This window comes from Neofelis nebulosa, chromosome 4 (genome assembly GCF_028018385.1).
Source record: "Neofelis nebulosa isolate mNeoNeb1 chromosome 4, mNeoNeb1.pri, whole genome shotgun sequence".
Lineage (NCBI taxonomy): Eukaryota > Metazoa > Chordata > Mammalia > Carnivora > Felidae > Neofelis > Neofelis nebulosa.
In genome coordinates, this window is record NC_080785.1 from 74,942,918 (window position 1) to 74,957,615 (window position 14,698).

Here is a 14,698-nt window from a genome sequence, read left to right on the forward strand (position 1 = left end):
CAGAAGGAAAGCTGCCTCACAATGGCAAAGATGGTATAGAATTATGAAATAATTATCTTCAAGAAAAAACAATTTATGTCATTTGACCAAGTTTAGCTTTTATCTGTTTATCTGAAATAAAACCAATTCCAATCTTCTTTTCAAATGTAGAAACCAAACCACTGGTACAGGAGTCATTTAAAGATAGATAGGTAATTAATTACATGCTTTTTAAAAAAAAGGAATAAAAATTAAAAATTCAGACAATGTGGAAAAATTAGGTTAGCTTTGTGCCAAATCTAGTTACTAATTTTATGCCTTTCTATTCACATGTTAGAAAAATTATTTTACCCACATGTTCTGGTAAATTACAATTCTCTTTTGTAATTTTTACACTTATCTTTTTCTTAAGAACTCAATAAAGATATTTTAGCTAGCTACTTTTCTTTTTTAAGTTTATTTATTTATTTTGAGAGAGTGTGTGTGCAAGCAGGGGAGGATGCAGAGAGAGAATCCCAAGCATGGAGCCCCCATGCGGGGCTTGACCCCATGAAATCTGAGATCATGACCTGAGCCAAAATTAAGAGTTGGACACTTAATCTGACTGAGTCACCCGCCCCTTAGTTGTCTACTTTTATACCAGCATTCAAAACTGGCCTAAATTGTCAAATGATAGTCAAAGGATTATAGTGGCCACCTTAGTGAATATCTTTCTGAAGGCAAATGGAAAGTGGTTATAGGGAGATGTCTGAAAATAGTTAGAAAAGCAGGGCCTTAGCTAACACATATAACTGTCTATAGAATTTATTCTGATATTATGGAAAACATAGTCCAGAAAGCTCCCCCTCCTCAAGTACCACATTAAAAAGATTTCATGTGGAAAATATCCAGGAAAGTAAAAACCTACCAGGCTGTGCTGCCTTGAGTTTAATTTTGCTTAAAATACTAAGAAAAACAATGAAATTAATCTTTTGTACTTAATTCACCTTCAAGCAGCATTCACTACTTATAGAAAATTAACTCCAGAAATAAGCCTGCTAAACCCTAAGCAATAGGCAAGCATGGATCTCTCTGAAGTAAATATGTGCATATATATATATATATATATACACACATATATATACACGCACACATATACATACATATATATATATATGTATATATATGAATGAATATATATGGCACATATATTCATTTTTATATATAGAACACATATACTCAAGTTTTATACTGTAGATTCTACATAAATGTTAGACTCAAAATGGTTAAGTTTTAATCTTTATACTGATTTCAGAAAATCTGGGGACAGCTTAATTTCTTCGTTGTTTTGAGTGACTTTAATTATGTCATGATTTGGCTAGAAATATAGTTTTCTTGCAGAAAATTTGAAATCAGTGGTTTCCAGTTCTCTGACATTGCATTGAAGCTCCTTGGGAGCTTCCTGAAGGAAGTAGAAAATCAGTCAAACCTACTTCTGTAACTTATTTCTGACTTATGATAATCATGTTTCTTCCCCATCCTTCCACCCCCCAGAAGAGAACACATCTTTGAGACCAGCAAGAGAATATTAATTAAAATGAATGCAGAGATAGACAGGCTTTGTTTTAAGCTTAACAGAAGGTCCATCATTCAAAATAGCTCAAATCCTTTAAGTTGAAAGCCGTTTAGTAACATCCATATGGATGCACAAGGCACTAATTGCAGTGACTTTGCACATTTTAAGCTTCATGCCAAAGCGGAGATTTTAATTAAAAAAATTTAGGCAAAGCTATAAGTCTCACATTTCAAACAGAGCATTTCTCACACAAGGAAACTTAACATATCATTTTAATAATCATCACTATCAGTGAACATTTATTGAAATCCCCATTAAAAACCAGGCATTGTATGATGTATAATTAGTGGTAACTGAAAAGAATGCTGGTGTGACTGTTTATTAAATCAGATTTATGTAAATGTAAAAGACTAGTCATATTTTAGACCCATGTGGATGGCAATTCTAGGAGCATGTCCTGTCTCAATGAAGGTCAAGAGAAGTGCAGGGAGACAAGGAAAGTACTGATCTGGATCTTCTAAGAGCATCCAAGACACAAACCGTCTTTTACAAAATCTTTTATAAAATCGTATCTATATAATCATGTGTCCACATATACAAATACATAACTGTGAGGTTTGAAATAGCTCATTGAAATAATTTTAATGACAAAATTAAGAATAGAAGACCCTTTACCAAATGGGACATGTTCTTTCCAAGGATTTCACATTTGAAGCTTTATTTGCTCAGCATACCTTTATAACTGACTGGCTGCCAAGTGGGATAAGTTAATTAAACAGGATTCAGACTTTCACCTTCCTTATATATTACAGTCCTACTAAACTATATTTAAATAAACCAAATACAAAGCTATATAGACAAGCAGTGTGCAAATTTTTTACAACTTAAAACAAACACACACAAATATAAAACGACTTCTAAGTATTTAGCAGTCAGAGAAACACAAGGATTCATGTCTGACTTTCATTAAAAGATCTGAGAGGAGATCTGAGACTTCATTTTGGGTGGAATTTTTTCTTTCAAATGAAAACCTGCCTAGTACTATTATCCAAAGTGTTGAAGAAGAAGAAGTTTTCATGCTAAGGGTTTTGAATTCAATATAATATGATCACCTACAATGTCATTCTATCTAGTGAACCATTGTATTGCAGAAATCTGCAAAGCTATAACATAAATTTCTGTGGTCGAAGTTAGATTACAAAGGATGGATAAAGAACGGTGTCAGCAGAAACCAGAAGTCAGATGGTTTCATGTGAGAGATGTAGATTTACTGTTGAAGTTTTGAACCACCAAGTCACGGCAGCCACATGTCAGAGACATAAAAACAGTTGCACGTGAGTTGAAGAGGGGCATGGTACCCTACCTACCATCCACTTACCCACATGCTTCTGCTTGGCTTGGCTTGGCCACATGCTCTGGCTTGGAATTCACTGTTTACTGCACATGTCTTCTTGATATTAGCACATTTTGCTCTGCCATCCAAAATTCTATATCTTTAACCCTTCCATCAATCTTCTTTCACCTGTAAGCTATGCTAGTATTTTTATTAGTGTTTTTACTGCTTTTGTGAGTTCTATGTGCTTTAGACCGAATGTTTGTATGCTCCCCAAATTCCTATGTTGAAACCTAATCCCCAGTGTGATGGTATTTCCAGATGGAATCTTTGGGAGGTGATTAGATCACGAGGGTGGAACTCACATGAATGGGATTAGTGCCCTTATTAAAGAGACCCTAGAGAGCTCTCTCACCCCTTCATCATGTGAAGACACAGGAAAGAAGTGAAAGAGGGTCCAGACATGAATCTGCTGGTGCCATGGACTTCCAGCCTCCTGAATGGTGGGAAATAAATTTCTGTTGTTTATAAAGCCCCCATTCTGTGGTATTCTGTTATAGCAGCCTTAATAGACTGAGACATTATGGTTACCAAATTGAAAAAAAATTCTTACTCTGTTTTTTTTCCATAAGTCATATAATTTTTACTGAGGTATTCTGCTGAACACAGGTAGGAAAATGGACATCATATTCTAGCTGAAACATCTATTCTTGTGGAGCACATTCTGATATTGTCACAGAACGACACATCGTAGACACTATCATAGCAACATTTTTTTCCTGAGAAGGGTCCAAACAAGGACGGGGGGATGCGGATGCTGGACAGCCAGCTCACTGGGCACCGACCCCTGCCCACGTATCAGCCTCACAATGTGAACAGTGCCAATGAACAACTTCCCGATGAAGACCAAGGACAAATCGCTAAGTGCTGAGTCATGGAAACTAAGATGATCTACATGTAAAGTCATCTGATATGCATCTCCACAAAATTACAACCAAAGTATTTTGGTACTGGTTATACTGCTATAACTAGTTACTATATCTTTTTTTTTTAAGATTTTGTTTTTAAGTAATCTTCACCCCCAATGTGGGGCTTGAACTCACAGCTCCGAGATTAAGAGTTGCATGCTCTATCGACTGAGCCAGCCTGGTGCTCCATAAGTTGCTATATCTAATAGCCAAGATGAGCTCTGAGAGAGAGAATTACAGAACACATGTCATGAGAAATAAATACTAGCATTTTGTGCTCAGGTAGCATCTTCTCTCAAAGTATATTTCCATTAATTCTCTCATTAAATGAAAGTGCCTTAAAACATAGGACCACGACCATAAGAACAGATTTTATAAAATGGAGTTGTGTGTGTGTGTGTGTGTGTGTGTGTGTTTAAGTTCTACTCCTTTAGTCACTGGCTCAATGTCCTCTGGCATAGCTGCAGCAGGAGGTTATGTTCCAGGTTTAAATCCCCCTGCATTCACTAGAGGAGCCACAGCATTTCGAAGAATGAGGGGGTACCAACTGTGATGTGGCTTGCCAGGACTGAGGAAGGTTTCTAGGATGGAGGACTCTCAGTTTTAAAACTGGAGCAAATCACAATGAATTGGTCACCCTCACAGAAACAACAGGGTTGACAAGTTGCTACTTCCAACTTTATAAAAACAGAGCCAGCAAACTCGGCACTTTACTACACAAACTAAGACATGCTGACGCTCTGGTCTCAAAATGTGTGTCACAAAGTGTTACAAATGCTAAACACGGAGAGTGGCAAAAGATCTGCTGAAAAGAGGGTGGGATCTGGACCTTCCTTCTCTCAGCCTCCAAGGGATTTTTCATCTCTCCTTGAGTGTTTTAGACCTTCCTCTGTAAGTTCTTTTTTTTTTTTACTGAAGCCATGGTAGGTCCAATTCTGCTCTAATGCGGTTGTTGAATTCAAACCCATCAGCTTGTTCTCTACCATAATTCTCAGTTGTACTTTCAATAAATTCATCTTTTAAATTCACACATGCCTGAGCAGGATGGCTCGGAGGAGGAGGCTAAGACTGCCATTCTCAAATGACAAGAAGTGCAAATACTGCCCGATACTCTGCTGCACAGGACACCCCTTCCCCACCCCCATATCAATCACCACCCACCAGAAAGATGCCTTAGGTACTCATTAAATAGTTTGCTCACTTGTGTCTTTATATTTGCATATGCATTTAAAAGGAAAAGACAAAACAAATGTGCACTAACTCCTAGCTTCACTGCTCTGCTGTCCTTTGTAAGTCGAACATGATTTACTGTTTTTGATTAGCCCATGACCTCAGACAGACTTTCAAATTGCAGCATTTGGAGCTCTGAAATACTGTCATATCTTTTAAAGAGCAACCGCAATAAATTAGAAAACATCATCACTATGCTCTTTCCTCGATTCACTGTGGTTGCACATCGTGGACTAGGAGTTTCAGCTCATTAAAAATGTGAAGGCTGTAATGTCTGATGAATAAGACACTCACATCAACACAACTGGTTTCCTCCTAGTATAAAACAATTAAAGTGCCAACAGCTCAGTGGTTCAGCGGCAGAGCAAAGAACAGCACTTGAAGGGCTGGGTCAATCTCTCCCTTCCAATGGTAACAGAGCTGGAGAATGCAGGGACAGTAGCTGGCACACATAGGCTCATGGGATTAGGGGATGCTTCATGCTTTTTTAGTGGCCACTTGTGGTGGACTGAAACAAAACACCAATGGAATTAGGGGAATCGAGCTCTTACTGTGGGAGGCAATGCAACACTTTTTCACCTTGTCCTAAACCAGAATCCCACACACAGTGGTTAAGTCAGGAATGTGACATCCTCCCTTCCACACCTGTGAGCAGAGCACATCCAGAAAGATCTTATTTCCTCTTCACACAGATGCTAAAGAACAGAGTCATGCCTTGTCTGTTTGTTTTCCAGTCTGCTGGCATTAAAATTGTACCTAAGCACCTATCACGTCTCATGATGCTCTGTTAAGTCCTTTCAAAAGTTCTGACTTTGAACACTGGGGCCATTTGAAAAAAACAAAAACAAAAACAAAAACAAACACTGATCTAGTGACTTTGTTGCTTTCAGGGGGTAAAATCATTCCAGTTCCATTTTCAACGTAATAATTAAATAGATGTACATTGTAAGAAATATAAAAATGTGGGGGAAAAACACACCCACCCTCATTAGCTTCACTAAGCTGTTTTGGTTATGTGTCTCTTGCAATTCTTCCATTTGGCGGCTCTGCATGAGATGTCATGCACAATGAGCAGGGCCTGAGATGCTAAAATGGAAAAGCTCTTTTGTTTTCTAATTACTGACCTCCAGAGTTTTAGTGCTAGAGTTTATGTAATCAATTACATAGGGCCAGAGTTCTCATAATTAATTACTGAGTACCTCGGTGCAAGCAGGATGTAAAACCACTCATACCTGGATTAACATGGTAAAGTAAAATCTTGTCTTTCTCAGTACTTTCTTAAGAAAAATTATAATGTATTGATTTTAGGCATAAAGCAGAGAGAAATTACTAGGAATAATGGTGTGAAATGAAGCAAATAAATATTTAGAGAGACTAGGAAACAATTAATGGCAACGAGAACTTTCTGTTAGAAAAGTATGCATGCAATCACAGTCACTGTTTGGAGGGCTACCTTTCTAAGCACTACACATATATCACAGTAATCCGTCTTGATATAAAATCTTTTCACTTGAAATTTGAAAATATGTACATTTACTTCTAGGTACTAATGAATTGCCTCCAAATTATTTATTTATTCAATTTTTAGAAGTAGGCTCCACATCCAACATGGGGCTTGAACTCACAACCCTGAGATCGAGAGTCACATTCTCTACTGACTGAGCCAGCCAGGTTCCCCTAAGAATTGCCTCCAAATTGAATCAATAAATATCTAAGTTGTAAAATCAACTTAGATAAAATCTGTAAAATCAGATTTTGTAAAATTTTGTGAAATCAAAATTCACTCCTTTTCACTCTTACTCTGTCTGTGGTGCCTTTTACAATTGTGTGTACTCTAAATATTATGATTATATACTTATTACAATTTTATTAAAATTTTCAAACACAATTGCATGCGTTCTAAATATCATGATCACATATTTTTTCAAACCTACAGAAAAACAAAAGAATTATACAGTGAATATCCACATATCCACTATATAGATCCTGCAATAAACATTTTGACATATTTGCCTTGTAATATATCTATTCATCTGCCTATGGTTCTATCCATCCATTAATCCATCCTATTATTTATCAGTACACTTCACCTCTAAATGTACATGTAATTAATTACACCCTTATATATATTTATGTTTTTAAGGTAAATCTTACAATAAAATGCAAAAAACTTAACTGCATCATTTTATGAGTTTTTAATGAGATTACACAGGAAATGTCACATTGCTATGTAAACAGAAAATATCAGTTTTTTAAAAAAATTTTTTAGGGGCGCCTGGGTGGCGCAGTCGGTTAAGCGTCCGACTTCAGCCAGGTCACGATCTCGCGGTCCGTGAGTTCGAGCCCCGCGTCAGGCTCTGGGCTGATGGCTCGGAGCCTGGAGCCTGTTTCCGATTCTGTGTCTCCCTCTCTCTCTGCCCCTCCCCCGTTCATGCTCTGTCTCTCTCTGTCCCAAAAATAAATTAAAAACGTTGAAAAAAAAATTAAAAAAAAAATTTTTTTTAAATGTTTATTATTTTGAGAGAAAGAGAGATAGACACAGTGTGAGTGGGGGACGGGCAGGGAAAGAGGGAGACACAGAATCCAAAGCAGGCTTCAGGCTCTGAACCGTCAGCACAGAGCCTGACACGGGGCTCGAACTCATGAGCTGTGAGATCATGACCTGAGCCCAAGTTGGACGCTCAACCGACTGAGCCACCCAGGTGTCCCAGAAAACATCAGTTTTAATTCAGAATCTGAGATTATGATGTTTCTCACCAACAAAAAAAAATTCTTTAATGTACCTCCTCTTTCCTACTCTCACCAATTCCTCAGTGGGCAAAACACTGATAAATGCAACTGCCAGTAGGAGAACAGGCACAGAGTACTTGGACTGTGATGATTCTTAAAACTTTGTGAGTCACTGCCAAACTGAAGAACCGGGTGAACACCAAGAATTCTCTCTAGAAAACGACATCTTTATAATTACAGTCAGGTTTTTTTCCATACAGTCTAAGTTGGCTCACCGACTTTGTGAATTCCATTAGTAGGTCCAGGGACCCCAGTCAAGGATCTCAGGATTAGACTGTCAGAATGTTGAACCATCAAGGAGCATTTCCACCATCTAGCCACAATTTTAGAGCATACTGCAGAGGAAATAGCTTCTGTGAAAGTTAAGTACTTGAAGGTAATTCCTTTTGGACAACTGGCACAGTCTAGGGAGACTTCTATTAAGGGGGAAAAGGCTTACATGATTTCCTACACTCTCCCTCGATGATCAAAATACAACCAACCAACCAAAACAAAACAAAACAAAACAAAACAAAACAAAACAAAACAAAAATCTCATTCAGTCTATGGGTTGTGTTCCTTCAAGAAAGATGGAACCTGGACCATTCTATCTGATGAAGGCAACTGCTGCAAGAGAAGCATAAATGGGAGGTGTGGATCCCAGGATAGGGATCTAAATAGATGATCCTCAGAAACATGAGGAGCTGAATCAAAGATTCTTTCCCCCGACATAATCCTTCATTCTTCTCTTCTTTTCTTCTTCATTAAAGTCATTATCAGTGATGCACCAACATTAATGCAGGATAACAGATAAATAGAAATGAATTCCATTGTACCCATTCTTCACTTTATTTCATATGCCGTATTTATTTTATCATTGTGAAAATAAACATTATTGAGAGCTTCTCATAGCTTTGTCAATGACCCTGAACTCTTATTTTTCCTTTTAAGGTAAAAAATAGTATCAGCCAAGAATTTGCAATTGTTTCTAATATGGCCACCTACGTTTTCCCTCTCAGAGAGGCCTGCAGACAATGATCCTCTCTGAGGACTCACCTGAGCAGTTAGAGAGGATTTATTGTGCCTCTGGCCCCCCACCTGCAAAAGGCAGGCATTTTATATTTTATGGTTGAGAAAGCTGCAGCTGTTAGAGAAATATTTCATATTCTTATGTTCTGGACAAAGTTTTGTTTTTCTTACCAATCACAGTGTTTTTTCTTATCATCAGAAGACCAACCCATGGTCTCCTGTATCTGCTTTTACAGACTGATCTGCCTTCTGTGGTCTTACTTTGGTTTTGTCATTTCAGAATTGTGGCATAACAGAACTTGGTCTGGAAGCTTGGCATACTAATGACTCTTGCTCAGTTACATCTTCTTGGTTAAACTCTATCTACACTTGTACCCTATTCATCCTAGGCACATGAATTATTTGCTCCTTCTTTCCTAAGAGACAAGAAAGGTTTATGGTTTATGGTGTCTCTCTGGGACCTGGGGTGGTCTGCAGGTGTGGAAGAGCCTGAAGATCTTCAGGAACCCATTAAGGAGAGAAAAGGAAAGTGTGGAATCAGGGATGACTCTTCTCCCAGTTAGCACAAGGTCACCATGGCAAGCACACCTAAATCTCCTTCTACCTTGCTCTTTCCCATTGATCTGCTTGCTGGTTTGGGTGCCCAGGGGAATTTGCACAGAAATGCTTTAGTTCTCTGATCCACATAATTTTACCTTTATTCAACTTAATTTAAACCATTTCTTTCCTTGAGTGATAATAAAGAAGGGAGTAAGAGCTTCAAACTCAAAGTATCCATACATTTTGACCACAGTTTTCTACCTGATCAGATGCAACAAGGCCATTCCTCATTTCTCCTTCTTGAAGCTTTGCATTTCTTTTTCCTTTGATCTCCCTCTCCTCAACGCACTCATACACACATGCACACCATTTGAATGACAACTGGTGGTATTCTTGAGGGAACATTCTGAAGAGAAATTCTAAACATATAGAAGGGATCCCAAGCATCCTTAGCCAAAATAGAGGAAGTTTAAGGAAAAACTGGATTCGGCATAATGAAATCTAAACTTTTTCATTTATATGAAAAGTATAAATAATAGGGAGATTCACTTCCTTTACTTTTAAGCAACAAGAAAACAGGATGTTCTTCAGAGGTTCTGAGAGAATGGAGGGATAGAAAACCTTGCTATGATTGTTTTAGTGGCTTGTGAAGCCTCAACAAAAGCCAAAACAAGAACACAATGCCAACAGTAAGACCAGACACCAACCAGTGAGACCAGTTCCTACTACCAGGAGCTGAGCACAAAGGTGGAATCCAGGGGCTATGAAGCCATCTGCATGGGGCAGACATACTACATGTGATGATGTACAGAGGACTGTGGAGGAGTTCACTCGGGCTGCAGTTTGCAACCCTCTTCAGACCCAGAAGCATGGGGCTTGATCTCAAGACACACGTGAGACCCAGCTGGTTTCACTTTGACACCATCTCTTCCCTCACTTTCTTTTCTTATTGAAATCCTTGACCTATGTTCCTTTCCATGCTTGACACTCACACAAGGCTCTCATTTTTGCCCCCAGACTTGTTTTCCTCCCTTGGGATTTTTTTTTTTTTGAATATCTCTGGGATCTAAGGAAATAACAGGAATGACTTTTCATCCTTCCCTAGAAATACTTTATGTTATCTCTAATGTTTGCTAACATTTCTGTGGCAGTCATTAGTGCACTATGTACTAATTTCCAGTTCTCTGTCTTCTGTACCTTCAGTGGAATGCCCTTCCTATCTTCTCTGGAAGTTAGGCATGGACACTCAACATGCTCTGACCAATGAACTGTACACATCCGCGTGGCTGCTTCATCTTGGGCCAGTAATCATCTTGTCACATTTCTTTCCCCTGCCAAGGTGACTGAGGAGGGACATATGGAGATGTAGCCTCTGTTAGCTTGTGTCTCTTACAGAGCCCCCGATGACTCATATTAGATATAAAATGTGAGTAAGAAATAAACATCTGTTATGGTAAGCCATAGCAAAACCTAGCCTATCCTGAAAGATACATGCCCATGATGTATAATTTGGATCATAAGTCCTTGGATAAAAACTGCAACTTATCAATTCTTTAAAACAATCCTAGTGAAGTGGTTGGTTTTGCCATCTTTATTCCAATAGGGAAAAGGAATGGTGGAGAATACACATAATTTACTCAAGGACTCACAACTAGTAAGTGGCAAAGTTGGAACCTGCACCCAGATTTTCTTACTCCAAATCCCATACTCTTTCCAACTCCACTGTGATGGCATAATTTAGCTCTTAAATGATATAGACAGGAGAGAAGATTCACTTCTGAAAAGTAATAGAACAGAATTTGAGAAGGTAATGAGAAAGATACTATAAGTCATATAAGAAAACCCATGATTTTATGCTAAATGAATAGTGTTGGGTACATCTGTCAAGCTTTATAGTGTTTTATTTTTGCTTGTGTTTCTTCCTTCTGGCAAGAGAAAAATTTCCAGGTATCTGGTGAAAAAATTGGGATTCTCATATGAATACCATTCTCAGCTGGGGAAATGGAACTTAAGATAATTGAAGCTTTGCTAAATATCCTTATGTTTAAGAGAAAATTGTTTAGAAAAAAGGAAGAAGTAAGATATGTTTCATGCTGAACACTGTATATTCAAATGAATTATTTTGGTAATGATATCTATTCAAGGCATTAGTGATGAACTGAAATTATAAAGAGGAAATAGAGAGATAGGACATCAAAACAGAAATAATCATGAGTGTCAAATATGACTCAACTTCTTTAACTACAAACACATAAAACACATGTACGAAAAAAGAAAATAAAATAACTGCATACTTTAAGGCACTTTGGTCATTACTAAATTAAAGATGAACCCTTTAAATTTAACATGCTCTTACTGACATCCTCTTGTTTACAGAAAGGAAAGTAGGCTTGAATCTCTTATCTCTAAAGTGATCAACAATTATACAACATAATCATATTCTGTTGTTCCATAGTTATACCTTATTTTGAGGTATGAGGCAATAAGGCAATGGAATTCTTGTCTTCATCCAATGACTATTTATTTATAACCATATTCTATAATGAGCACCAAGTCAAAGTATTTGGACTTGGTAATTTTTATTTAAAACTTTAACTAGAGATTCTGAAATTCTTATTCTAAACATGATAATGGTATGTTTCCTATGTCATTTCTATGATATTGCTTTCAGTTGCTTAGTTTGGGAAGAGATAAACAGTAGTCTCTACTACTTCTCAAGTCTATCAAGAGTTGATTAACACTTCCATTTTGTTACATTGTTCATCATCAGTAATCATAGGTATGAGTTTAAATACATAAAAGAAATTCAAGTGTGACTCTTTAAAATCTTCATTTCATTATGGGGAACAAAATTTCTTAAAAAAATTACAATCTGAGACAATAAATCTCAGAATTCAGGGATCACTCGATAGATGTTGGTTCACTTACTCTTTCTGATGTGAAAATTATGACAATCTTTAACAAATGAAGGTGATATTTCAAATAAAAAGGAGAAGAATTATGGGGTTAATGGTGAAAGGAACATTACCTTGTTCATAAATATGTTTGGAAGAAGTTGCTAACTGTCTTAAGAGATTTCCACATACTCTTTGTGACATTTGCCCTTACTAAAGGTTGGGTTTAGAACTAACACTGAAGTAGCTGTTATTGATTCTCATGCATCTTAATTGCAATATGAAAAAAGAGAGGGATGTCTTAATTGGGACATATGGCAAAGAGCTTACCAGAGGAGTACTTAACAGTATTTAACTATATTTTCAAATAAAAATGGAGCAAGTTATTACAAGGACAAAGAGTATTATTATTATTTAAAAGAGAATTATGTTTAAAAGATTTAGAAAGTTTATTTATTTGCACTACCAAAGCAGATTTATTTATGTATTTATTTATTTATTATATGAAATTTATTGCCAAATTGGTTGCCCACCCCCCATCAACCCCTCAGTTTGTACTCAGTATTTAAGAGTCACTGATGGTTTGCCTCCTTCCCTCTCTGTAACTTTTTTTCCCCTTCCCCTTACCCCTGGTCTTCTGTTGAGTTTCTCAGGATCCACATATGAGTGAAAATATATGGTATCTGTCTTTCTCTGCCTGACTTATTTCACTTAGCATAACACTCTCCAGTTCCATCCATGTTGTTTCAAATGGCCAGATTTCATTCTTTCTCATTGCCAAGTAGTATTCTATTGCATATATAAACCACATCTTCTTTATCCATTCATCAGTTGATGAACATTTAGGCTGTTTCCATAATTTGGCTATTGTTGAAAGTGCTGCTGTAAACATTGGGGTACAAGTGCCCCTATGCATCAGCACTCCTGTATCCCTTGGGTAAATTCCTAGCAGTGCTATTGCTGGGTCATAGGGTAGATCTAGTTTTAATTTTGTGAGGAACCTCCACACTGTTTTCCAGATCAGCTGCACCAGTTTGCATTCCCACCAACAGTGCAAGAGGGTTCCCGTTTCTCCACATCCTCTCCAGCATCTATAGCCTCCTGATTTGTTCATTTTAGCCACTGACTGGCGTGAGGTGGTATCAGTGGGGTTTTGATTTGTATTTCCCTGATGAGGAGTGACTTTGAGCATCTTTTCATGTGCCTGTTGGCCATATGGATGTCTTCTTTAGACAAGTGTCTATTCATGTCTTCTGCCCATTTCTTCACTGGATTATTTGTTATTTTTTTGGGTGTGGAGTTCGGTGAGTTCTTTATCGATTTTGGATACTAGCCCTTTATTCAAAATGTCATTTGCAAATATCTCTTCCCATTCCATTGGTTGCCTTTTAGTTTTGTTGATTGTTCCCTTTGCAGTGCAGAAGATTTTTATCTTGATGAGGTCCCAATAGTTCATTTTTGCTTTTAATTCCCTTGCCTTTGGAGATGGGTCAAGTAAGAAATTGCTGAGACTGAGGTCAGAAATATTTTTTCCTGCTTTCTCCTCTAGGGTTTTGGTGGTTTCCTGTCTCACATTCAGGTCTTTCATCCATTTTGAGTTTATCTTTGTGAATGTTGTAAGAAAGTGGTCTAGTTTCATTCTTCTGCATGTTGCTGTCCAGCTCTCCCAGCACCATTTGTTAAAGAGACTGTCTTTTTTCCATTGGATATTTTTTCCTGCTTTGTCAAAGATTAGTTGGCCATACATTTGTGGGTCCAATTCTGGAGTCCCTATTCCATTGGTCTATGTGTCTGTTTTTGTGCCAATACCATGCTGTCTTGATGATTACAGCTTTGTAGTAGAGGCTAAAGTCTGGGATTGTGATGCCTCCCGCTTTGGTCTTCTTCTTCAAAATTACTTTGGCTATTTGGGGCCTTTTGTGGTTCCATACAAATTTGAGGATTGCTTGTTCTAGCTTTGAGAAGAATGCTGGTGCAATTTTGATTGGGATTGTATTGAATGTGTAGATTGCTTTTGGTAGTATTGACATTTTAACAATATTTATTCTTCTAATCCATGAGCATGGAATGTTTTTCCATTTCTTTGTATCAATTTCCTTCATAAGTTTTCTATGGTTTTCAGCGTACAGATCTTTTACATCTTCGGTTAGGTTTATTCCTAGCTATTTTATGCTTCTTGGTGCAATTGTGAATGGGATCAGTTTCTTTGTCTTTCTGCTGCTTACTAGTGTATTAGAATGCAACTGATTTCTGTACATTAATTTTGTATCCTGCGACTTTGCTGAATTCATGTATCATTTTTAGCTGATTTTTGGTGGATTTAAAGAGATGTGATGACATAGACATAATTATGTACTGTTTTTAATAATTTAACTGTTCTCTACCAATGTGTCATTTAATC

The 14,698-nt window shown here is 37.4% G+C and overlaps 1 protein-coding gene across 7 annotated transcripts in view; it reads right to left on the minus strand.

Moving 5' to 3' along the window:
* CDK14 (cyclin dependent kinase 14) overlaps window positions 1-14,698 on the minus strand; it is a 633,696-nt gene that overhangs the window by 19,721 nt on the left and 599,277 nt on the right. The window contains exon 15 of one of the 7 annotated variants that reach the window (XM_058725144.1): window positions 1,704-4,056. The exons of the other annotated variants lie outside the window; for them this stretch is intronic. The gene's annotated coding sequence lies outside the window, so the exon portion shown is untranslated. Of the gene's footprint in view, window positions 1-1,703; window positions 4,057-14,698 lie in introns of those variants that run through there. 7 annotated transcript variants of the gene reach the window in all.